Source organism: Crocuta crocuta, unplaced genomic scaffold (genome assembly GCF_008692635.1).
Source record: "Crocuta crocuta isolate KB4526 unplaced genomic scaffold, BGI_CrCroc_1.0 scaffold928, whole genome shotgun sequence".
NCBI classification, from domain to species: domain Eukaryota; kingdom Metazoa; phylum Chordata; class Mammalia; order Carnivora; family Hyaenidae; genus Crocuta; species Crocuta crocuta.
This window is the reverse complement of record NW_027533085.1, coordinates 483,968-493,790: the sequence shown is the minus strand read 5'-3', so window position 1 is coordinate 493,790 and position 9,823 is coordinate 483,968. Positions and strand designations below refer to the sequence as shown.

Sequence of the window (9,823 nt, the reverse complement as noted above, 5' to 3'; positions counted from 1 at the left end):
TGATTGTTAAAAGGCTCTTCCTAAGGGCCTTTCACATCCAAGACTTACATAATAAAAGGGGCTTGAGTCTGGCCCTGAGACAAAGAGCCTAATTTAGAGTTAAGGGCAAATATCCACCCCCACCCATTTGTTTCTGCTTGGAGCATTTTCTGGCCTTGTATATGCTGATTGTTCCCTGTGAAGGAAACTATTGAGGAACTTCTTCTTTTGTGATTACGACAGCAGAGGTGTTCCCTGAAAGACCTGTTTTTCTTGATACTTCCATCTTAAACAAACAAGCTATTGACCCCTTCCCACAGAGAAGTAACTTCACCCTTTTTATGCTGAAAACTTTGTCTGGTATGCTAAAGATGCCTTCCTTCCCCATAGGATAGGCATCTAAATCACCTACCTCAATCACCATTGTAAACATTATGCTTGAGTCTTCTACAAACCTATGTTCTGGGAAATTCTTACATATCAAAGAAGTTTGTTATCAGAAATCATTGTCTAAGGCAAATGCCACTTCTGTGCAGTCCCTCAAACACTTAATGATAAAATAAAGTTGAGCCCCAGTCAGAGCAGAGATGCCTGCCTGGTGATCAGAAAGAATCTCGGGGCTCTCTCACTCTCTCTCTCGCTGACACTGTCCATCCTTCAGGGACCCCTGGACCTGCCAGAGCCGGCCTCCCGCAGGATGCAGTTTAAATGATCTTGATTTTGTTGGCAAGATCTGACTCATCATGGTGAGAAGCCAGTGAAACATATGCCTTCTTTCCATTGGGCCTTATCAGGGTGTTGACTTTGTCCTTGTCAATCTCATAGAGCTTCTTCACAGCTTGTTTGACTTGATGTTTCTTGGCCATGACATCCAGAGTGAACACAAGTGTATTGTCTTCTATTTTTTTCATGGCTCACTCGATAGTCAATGGGATCTTGATTACAGCATAACAGTCAAATTTGTTTCTCCAGGGGGTGCTCTTTTGAGGATATTTGGACTGCCTTCTGAAATGCAGTGTCTTGGGCCATGGGAAGGTGAGTGATGCATGAATTTGTATTCACTTATTTATTTATTTTTGGTGACTATGGAGTCCTTTTAGCACCACTTTCTTGACCTTCAAAACTTTAACTTTGGCTTTGGCTTTGGGAGAGGCAGAGACCTTCTTTGCTTTGGGACCATCTTCATAAAAGGGATTTCAAATATCATAAGTTTTAATGTATTTTTGTTTTTAGTCATAGCAAAATGTTACCTAATTTCCCTTGTGATTTCTTCTTTGACCTATTTGTTATCTTTAAGTGTGTTAATTTTTAGTATTTGTGAACTCTACAATTTCCTTCTCTTATTAATATATAATTATACTGTTGTCAGAGAAGATATTTTGTATGATTTCAATCCTTTGGAATATCTTGAGTCTTATTTTATGTACTAGCATAGGATCTATCCTAGAGAATGTTCCATGTACACCTGAAAAGAATGTGTATTCTAGTGCTCTTGAGTGGATGTCTTATTTTTAGTTGGTTTATAGTGTTCAAATTTTCTATTTCCTTATTGTCAAGTGTTAATCTTATGGAGGATCCATTTGTTGTGACAAGTCACATATGACAAAGATCACTGTTTTTGCTGAGATTCAGCCATTTCCCTTGAATGAGTGGTCCTGGAATTATGCAATCTTTTGTTAATTTCTAGAGTTGTGAAAGTGTTTCTTTTCATAATTTTTTCAGTGTTCTTCCTTGTTAATGGAGGAGTGTGTGTGTGTGTGTGTAAATAACTTCTTTTGGACATTGTCTATTTCTTTCTTACTGTCACCAATATTGAGTCTTGGCCTGTCCCTTGTTGCTTGGCCTTATTTTTGTCCTGGCCTGTCTCTTGTCCTTTACTATCTTCATGACTTTAGCAAATTCTCAAGTTCTGTTTCAGAATCTCTATTTGTAAAAGGGGTACATTAATACCCACTCATATAACTCTTGTGAAGACAGTACATCAAAATTAATAAAGTACCTGAATGGAGTTCATGCCAAGGAAATAATAGCTTTTAGATGTCACTAGTTAAATGGATTCCTCTCTTTCCCAATAGAGGGATGATACAGAAGTTTCTTTCTGTCCATATTTCCAGACTACTCAGATGGTTCAGTGATGCTTATTTCAGTGTATAGTGAAAGGCACATGTGGTGGTTGGTCTTTTTCTCACACTTGTGAATTCTTGTGCTGAATCACTGGTTATGTTTAGGTGGATATTTACTTGTCCCATTCACTGTGGAAGCTACTGATGACACAGTTGTGAGAATTTACAGGTTTTACCAAATGGAAAACAATTTATTGATTTTTATTCAGGATTCACAGTTTTTTTAAGTGCATTCCGCTTTCTATGATTTCTTTTATTTGTCAAAACATTTTGGCAGTTGGAAATAATCTGCTAATATTCATTCCTAAATTACCTTATATGTCTGGTAGATTAGCTTTGGTCTTTTATAATTAAGGTTTGTCAGGATTCTTGTTACACATGCAAAACTTTATCATTTGTAATTTTCAGTGACAGTTCCCCCCTTCCTATTTTCCTACTCTCCCTTAAGTATAAAGTTTACAATAGGGAATTCTGTCTTTCATTGTAGAAGTCAGAGCAACTCCATCAACTCTCTTGTAGAAAGAATATATGCACTTGATTTGGACTTGCTTTCCAGAACATTTATGTCTGAAATTCAATTTGTAGCAGCTGAGGCAAAATCAAACTGCTGGTTAAAATCTGTCCATTTGTGGACTCAGCAGCAGTTTGCCGAGTTGTGGTGGAAGCATTGTTTTGGGTAATTATTGGTTTGGGCCTTCTAGAACTGCTTCAGTTTCTGCTCATTTTCCAAAATGTTTCTTTTTCATTAACATAGCTATAATTGGTCCCTATTTCATAGAACTAAGAATCCTATTAGATCACAAGATTTGCATAATCTGGCCCAACCTTCTTGGTAGCTTCATCATTTTGTCTGCTGTTCTAGCTGAAGTACTGTGCCTCAGCCACACTGAACTTCATGCTATTGTTGTAAGTGGTAAGTTCACAGTTTTGAATTACATCTGTATTAGTTTTATGTTATTAACAACAAATTACCATAAACTTAATGGTTTAACCAATGATCTTTTTTATTACAGTTCTGTAGTCAAAGGTCTGATCCAGATATTACTGCACTAAAAGATCTAAATAAAACAAAGATGTTAAGAGGGTTCTTCTCCTTTCTTGAGGCTCTGAGGAATGATCTATTTCCTTGTTCGTTTGAATTACTGGGAGGATTCAGTCTCTAGTGATTGTAGGATTGAGGTCCCTGTTTTCCTACTGGCTATAAACTGAAGGTCATTCTCATCTTCTACAAGGTCATAGAATTCTTTGGTTAATAGTCCCCCTGTCCATCTTCAAAGCCAGTTATGGCAGGTCAAGTAATTGTCATGTGTCATCTTTCTGAGTTATCTTCCATCATTATCTCTTTCTTTGACCACAGCCAGAAAAGATTCTTTTAGTCTGTTACGACTATGTGATTCTATGTACATGTAATACAGGATAATCTCCTCATTATCAAAGGCCATATTCTTAATTACATCTGTACAGTCCCTTTTGCCATATAAGTTAACATATTCACAAAGCTCTAGGCATTAGGTGATGGATTTTGAGGGACCATTATTCTACCTAGTACAGTCCACTCTTTGGCCTCAAAAGATTCACATTTTTCCCATGTATGAAATACATACAATCCAACCCAATATCCCCCCAAAGTTTTAATGCATTGTAGCATCAACTCTAAGCCCAAAGTCTTACCTAAACCTTATAAGCTGAAAAATCTCAAATAATCATTATCTATATCATCCAAATTAGGTATATGTGAGGCTATGATAATCTATCTTTGGCATATTTTCTTCCCATCTGTGGACATGTGAAACTAAAGAACAAATTATCTGCTCCCATAATATATGGTGGGACAGGTATAGCATAATATTTACAGATATCCTAGTTCAAAAAGGGATAAATTGAAGGAGGAAGCAGTCACCAGTCCCAAGAAATTTTGAAACTCAGTCTGGCAAACTCCATTAAATTGCAAGACCTGGGGATAATCCTTGATAGTTTGTGGCTCTATCCTCTAGGCTCTACCCTCTGAGTCATTCTTATTTCTTTCATTAAAGACAGCAAGTATTGGCAGCTGAGTGTTTTATCAGCCTGTTTCCTGCCCTTAGTATTTGGAAGGGAGGGTGGTGTGGTACACAGATATGGCCTTCTCTTGTTTGGTACTTCTTGTCCCTGATGCTCCAAGCTGGTGGTGTCTCTGCTTGTATAAAGTACTTAAGAACCTTGTGAGTGTCCTGTATATGCCACTGAGATTTATGTCATTAGCAGGAGGATTATCCATAGATCATTCCTAGATAATCTTATCCCTATTTTTGGCTTTTGCTGAGATGGGTGAAGGATAATGCCCTTAAGCTGCCCAGATCCTTTCCTAGGTTTAAATGAGATCTGTGATCCAGACTTTTAGTCTGTTCAAAGAGCCTTTCGTGTAAAGGCTCCTTGATCTTTCTGAGGCAAAAGGTTGTAAAGACACACCCCTGGGTTTTTTTGTTTTGTTTCTGTTTTTGCTTTTTTGTTTGTTTTGTTTTGTTTATTTTCGTCTAGAGCATGCTTCCCAATAGTGAATCTCTTAATTTTAGCATTTTTTTTGCAATCCAGATACTCTGAAAATGTCTCGAATCCTGAAGTTCTTGTTCCTATTCATTTAACATCCCCCCCACAAATTCTCACATTTTTACTAAAAGCCTCAAGAAAATCATCTAACACTTGCTTAGAAATCACCTCAGCTAAATATCCAAGTTCAAAAATTGTTTTCCATGTAACTGCAGGACACTAAGCTTTCTGCCACTGTATAACAAAGGATCACCTTTCCTCTAGTTTCTAGAAACATGCTTCTCATTTCCTTCTAAGCCAGCACTGGAATTACCTTCTGGGTTGATATTTCTAACAGTTCATTCATGATGATTCGTATATTCCCTAAGGCAATTTAGATTTCCCCTACAATGCTCCTTACTTCAAGGCTTCAACAATGGTGTCCTCAATATCCATATTTCTTACAACAGTCTGTTCAAATCACTCTAGACATTTTCTGTCATGCTCCTCATGACAGATGAATGAGAAAAGAAATATTAACAAATAATAAACTTAAAAAAATAGCAAGTACCATAAGCTTCTGAAAATCCAGAAAATTAACATACTAATTTTGTTAACGAACTGCCTAAAAGCCCCCTGTAATTCTTTCCTTCCCCACCTACTCTGCAGTTATCTCCTCATATTCCAATAATTGTATTGTATATCAATTATATTGGAGAAAAGAAAAAGATAATTTGGTTATTTCTCTAACATCAGTGATTGTTTTTTTTCTTGTATTGATATGTTTGAAATCCTTCTTTATGTCTTAGAACTTGTAATTGGAAATGTCTTATAATTGGAAATGCCATGTACAATGTTAAAACTATTGTAAGTTGGTAAAAGCTTTTTCAAGTATTTTCTTATCCGAATTGTAAGATTTCAGGGCATACAGTTTTCCCTTGTATTTTCTAATTTTTAAATTTATTTTATTTATTTTTTTAATGTTTTTTTTAAATTTATTTCTAGGAGAGAGAGAGAGAAGGAGAGAGAGAGAGAGAGAGAGAGACAGTGTCAGCAGGGGAGGGTCAGAGAGAGAGGGAGTCACAGACTCTGAAACAGGTTCCAGTCTCTGAGCTGGCAGTCAGCACAGAGCCCGACGCGGGGCTCAAGCCCACGAACCGTGAGATCATGACCTAAGCGAAAGTTGGACGCTTAACCACTAAGCCACCCAGGCGCCCCTGTATTTTCTAATTTTTTAAATAGTTTATTGTCAAGTTATATAGTTCCATATAACACCCAGTGCTCATTCCCACAGGTGCCCTCCTCCATGCCCATCACCCCCCTTCCCTTCATTGAATGTGTGGATTGCTTTGGGTAGTAATGGCATTTTAACAATATTTATTTTTCTAATCCATGAGTATGGAATGTTTTTCCATTTCTTTGTGTCTTCTTCAATTTCCTTCATAAGTTTTCTATAGTTTTTATCATACAGATCTCTTATATCTGTGGTTAAGTTTATTCCTAAGTATTTTATGGTTTTTTTTGTGCGATTGTGAGTGGGATCAGTTTCTTGATTTCTCTTTCTGTTGCTTCATTATTGGTGTATAAAAATGCAACCAATTTCTGTATGTTGATTTTGTATCCTGCAACTTTGCCGAATTCATGGATCAGCTCTAGTAGGCTTCTGGTGGAGACTGTCAGGTTTTCTATGTCGAGTATCACATACAGTTTTCCCTTATATTTTCTAGTCTTAATTTTTTTTTTACTTAATGATTTTTATTTATATCTGAGAGAGAGAGAGAGAGAGACAGTGTGAGCAGAGGAAGGTCAGAGAGAGAGGAAGACAGAATCTGAAACAGGCTCTAGGCTCTGAGCTAGCTCTGCGCTGAGCCTGATGTGGGGCTTGAACCCATGAACCATGAGATCATGACCTGAGCCAAAGTCGGACACTTAACCAACTGAGCCACCCAGGTGCTCCTATTTTGTAATCTTAAATAACATTTGAATTGTTTGTGGCCATTAATCAGTTTGTCATTGATTCATTACTGCTCTATATTATGGGGATTGTTTTATTGTTAATGTCACTATTTTGTTTCAACTGAGAAATAAAGTTAAATATATTTCCAATATTTTAATATTATTTCACTTCTCTTCATTAATTGTGTGATTAAAAAAATACAATAGCCTTTTAAACCTAATGACCATTTATTTAATGGTGAATATATTTATATAGGAGCTTTATCGTTGGAGAATATATTTTTTAGGTCATTTCAGTTTCAAGATGTCATTTTTGTAAATCATTTCAAGGAACGGCAGTCTTCATAACAAGATGCAACAGATATACTAAGATATGACCTCATATACTGGAATGCATAAAATATGTGACCTCATACATAGACAAAACTCTCTCTTTTTAGTACTTCTACAGATGCATTAATTCTGATAAATTTTATTTTGTATCCTCATAAATATTTGTTGTGATCATAATTGTATAAACCACATCACTGAATGTAAGTAGAAGAGAACTTCTGTTTTGATTAGTTGGCAATAAATGTGGAATCTTTTACCAACAATCTCACATACATAATTAGTAGAAGTTTCCCACAGACTAAAATCTGGTTCAGTACATTTCAATCCCTTTTCTCCTTTCTTACTCATACTTTTATTTCTGGATGCCATAGAATATGTGCATTTGCACTCCCACCCTAGCTCTGCACCTTAATGTCACAATGCCAGATGAATCATCGCATCAGTAGCTGGAGTCTAAGAGAAAGTCTAGCAATAACTTAACTATACATGGACATGATACGTATATATACTATGCGACTCAACCTAATTATATTCTCAATTTAAATGATCTTAAAAGTTGGATCCCAAAAGTACCTGCGCCCATTCCAACACCACCAAGTAGGAGGAGAATTATGATTGAGGGAAAGAGAAATAGTAGTCAGCTCATCTTCATTAAACTATTTCACTTTGGCAAATTATACAGAAAGATATGAACATGTAAACATATTTTTAGGACCTCTTCCAGGTCTTGGAATGGGCACAAGCAAATAAGGGACCATAAAGCTTCAAGGAAAATTCCCTCTTCTGGGAAAACTGATCCATCCTAGGTCTTTGTTATTCAGTTGATGGTGATTCCATTTTTCCAGTAACTCGGTCTGAAGAATTTGAATTAATTTTGACTTAGGTCTTTCATTCAATTTCTATATTTATCAGTAAATCCTTCAAAATATACTCAAGACTCCAAAAATTTCTTCCCATCCCACTCTATCACTGTGACCTGAGCTGCCATCAACGTGCATTTATATTATTTTAATAACTTCGTAATTCAACTATCTTATTTTGCTCCTACTGCCTTTCAGTCTACTCTCAACATGGCATTTCAGGTGCTGTACCTAAAATTCAATTATATGTAAGTCAGGGTGCTTAGCACCCTTCCATGGGATTCTTTCTTAAAGTAAGTGCCAAAGTCATTATTGTCACCTATAAGGCCTCCTTTATCTGATTCCCTTAGTTCTTGATGTCATCCCCCATTACTCTTTCCCTCCCCTCTGCTGCCACAGCCATGCTGGCCTCTTCACTTCCTCATGCATTCCAGGAACTCTTATAGCTTGTGGTCTAAGCCTTCCTGGTTCCTATTGCCTGAAGTGACTGTGTCCAGATATTCCCAAGGCTTATTTTCTCACTTCCTTTAGGTCTTTACTCAAAAGTTACTTTAGTAAGGACTTCTTACCATCTTAACTATAATTTCACCCTTGTCTTCTTTTTATTTTTAAGTTTATTATTGAGAGAGAGAGATTAGAGAGAGAGGGAGCAGGGTAGGGGCAGAGGGAAAAGGGAGAGAACATCCCAAGCAGGCTGCACTGACAGTGCAGAGCCCAATGCAGGGTTCAAACTCACAAATTGACCTGAGCCGAGATCAAGAGTCAGATGCTTACCTGACTGAGCCACCTGGGGGCCTCTCACCCTTGTCTTCTGCCACAGATTCTTCAGATTACTTTTTTGGTCTTAGTTTTAGTAATTATCATTTTCTAAATGTGTATGTACTTTATTTTTTAAATTTATTTTTTCATGTATAATCTGTATTTGCTACCAGAATATAAGCTCCATGAAACAGGTATGTTTGTATATTTTGTTTTATTGTGCCCTCCCCCCAATGCCTAGAAGGGTGCCTGACATAAGATAGGTGCTCAATAAATATTTATTAATGAATATTCATTGAAAAGGAATGAATTTTTGACCCTGAGAATACAGCTGTCATTTTAAAAAGATTTTAATGTTTATTCATTTTTGAGATGGAGAGAGATCATGAGTCGGGGAGTGGCAGAAAGAGAGGGAGACACAGAATCTGAAGCAGGCTCCAGGCTCTGAGCTGATAGCTCTGATAGCTCAGAGCCTGACATGGGGCTTAAACTCACAGACAGTGAGATCATGACCTGAGCCAAAGTCAGACGCTTAACTGACTGAGCCACTCAGGCGTCCCCACATAGTCATCTTTTGTTTATCAACTTCTTGGATTGCTCCCAAGTCCTTCAAAGTAGAATTAATAGTATTAATGTATTACAATAGTATTTTGCAATGACCTATAAAACATCATAATCCTGATGGAATTGTACCTAGTTGTTTAGCATTCTTCTTAAATCTTTACAGTATTGAATTCTCTTAGGTAAGGGTCTGTTTTGATCATTTTCATATTCTCAGTGTATAGTCTTTTAACTGTAACCTGGTAAGAATTTGAATAATATTCACTAAAAAATCCTAAACTAAGTGAATATAATGGCTAAATGTCGATAAATTTTTTTCTGAGGCCTGGAGGTAAAGACTGTTCTCTCTTTAAGAGAGAACTTCAGATTAAAAAAAAAAAGTTGACAAGCCAGAATCTTTAATTGGAAAATCTAAGTCAGAGAATCCTTGGAGTTCTATGCTCAGCAAGAAAGTAGCACTTTATTAGCTACTGAAGTTACAATCAGAGAAGAATCCATAATGGATTACTCAATTAAACCAGCTGTTTAGAAATCCTAAAGCGTGTAATAAAGGCACTCTTGGACCTAAAAGGCCATTTAGTATTTTTCATGTCCATGAAAAGGGGAGAATAACTTGAAATGTTCTGGAGATCCTTTTCATTTGTGGATTGTGTTCCAGAGAAGCATTTCTCAATATGTATAAAGAAAATTTTGTTCATAGGATATTGATAATGTTATGTAAAAATAAACAAAAAGGATGCATTAGAT

General features: G+C 36.5%; 1 pseudogene; it reads right to left on the bottom strand.

Annotated features, from left to right (window-relative positions):
- Positions 1-683: 683 nt before the first annotated feature.
- LOC144216565 (large ribosomal subunit protein uL23 pseudogene) lies at positions 684-7,479 on the bottom strand (annotated as a pseudogene).
- Between the last annotated feature and the right edge of the window lie 2,344 nt (positions 7,480-9,823).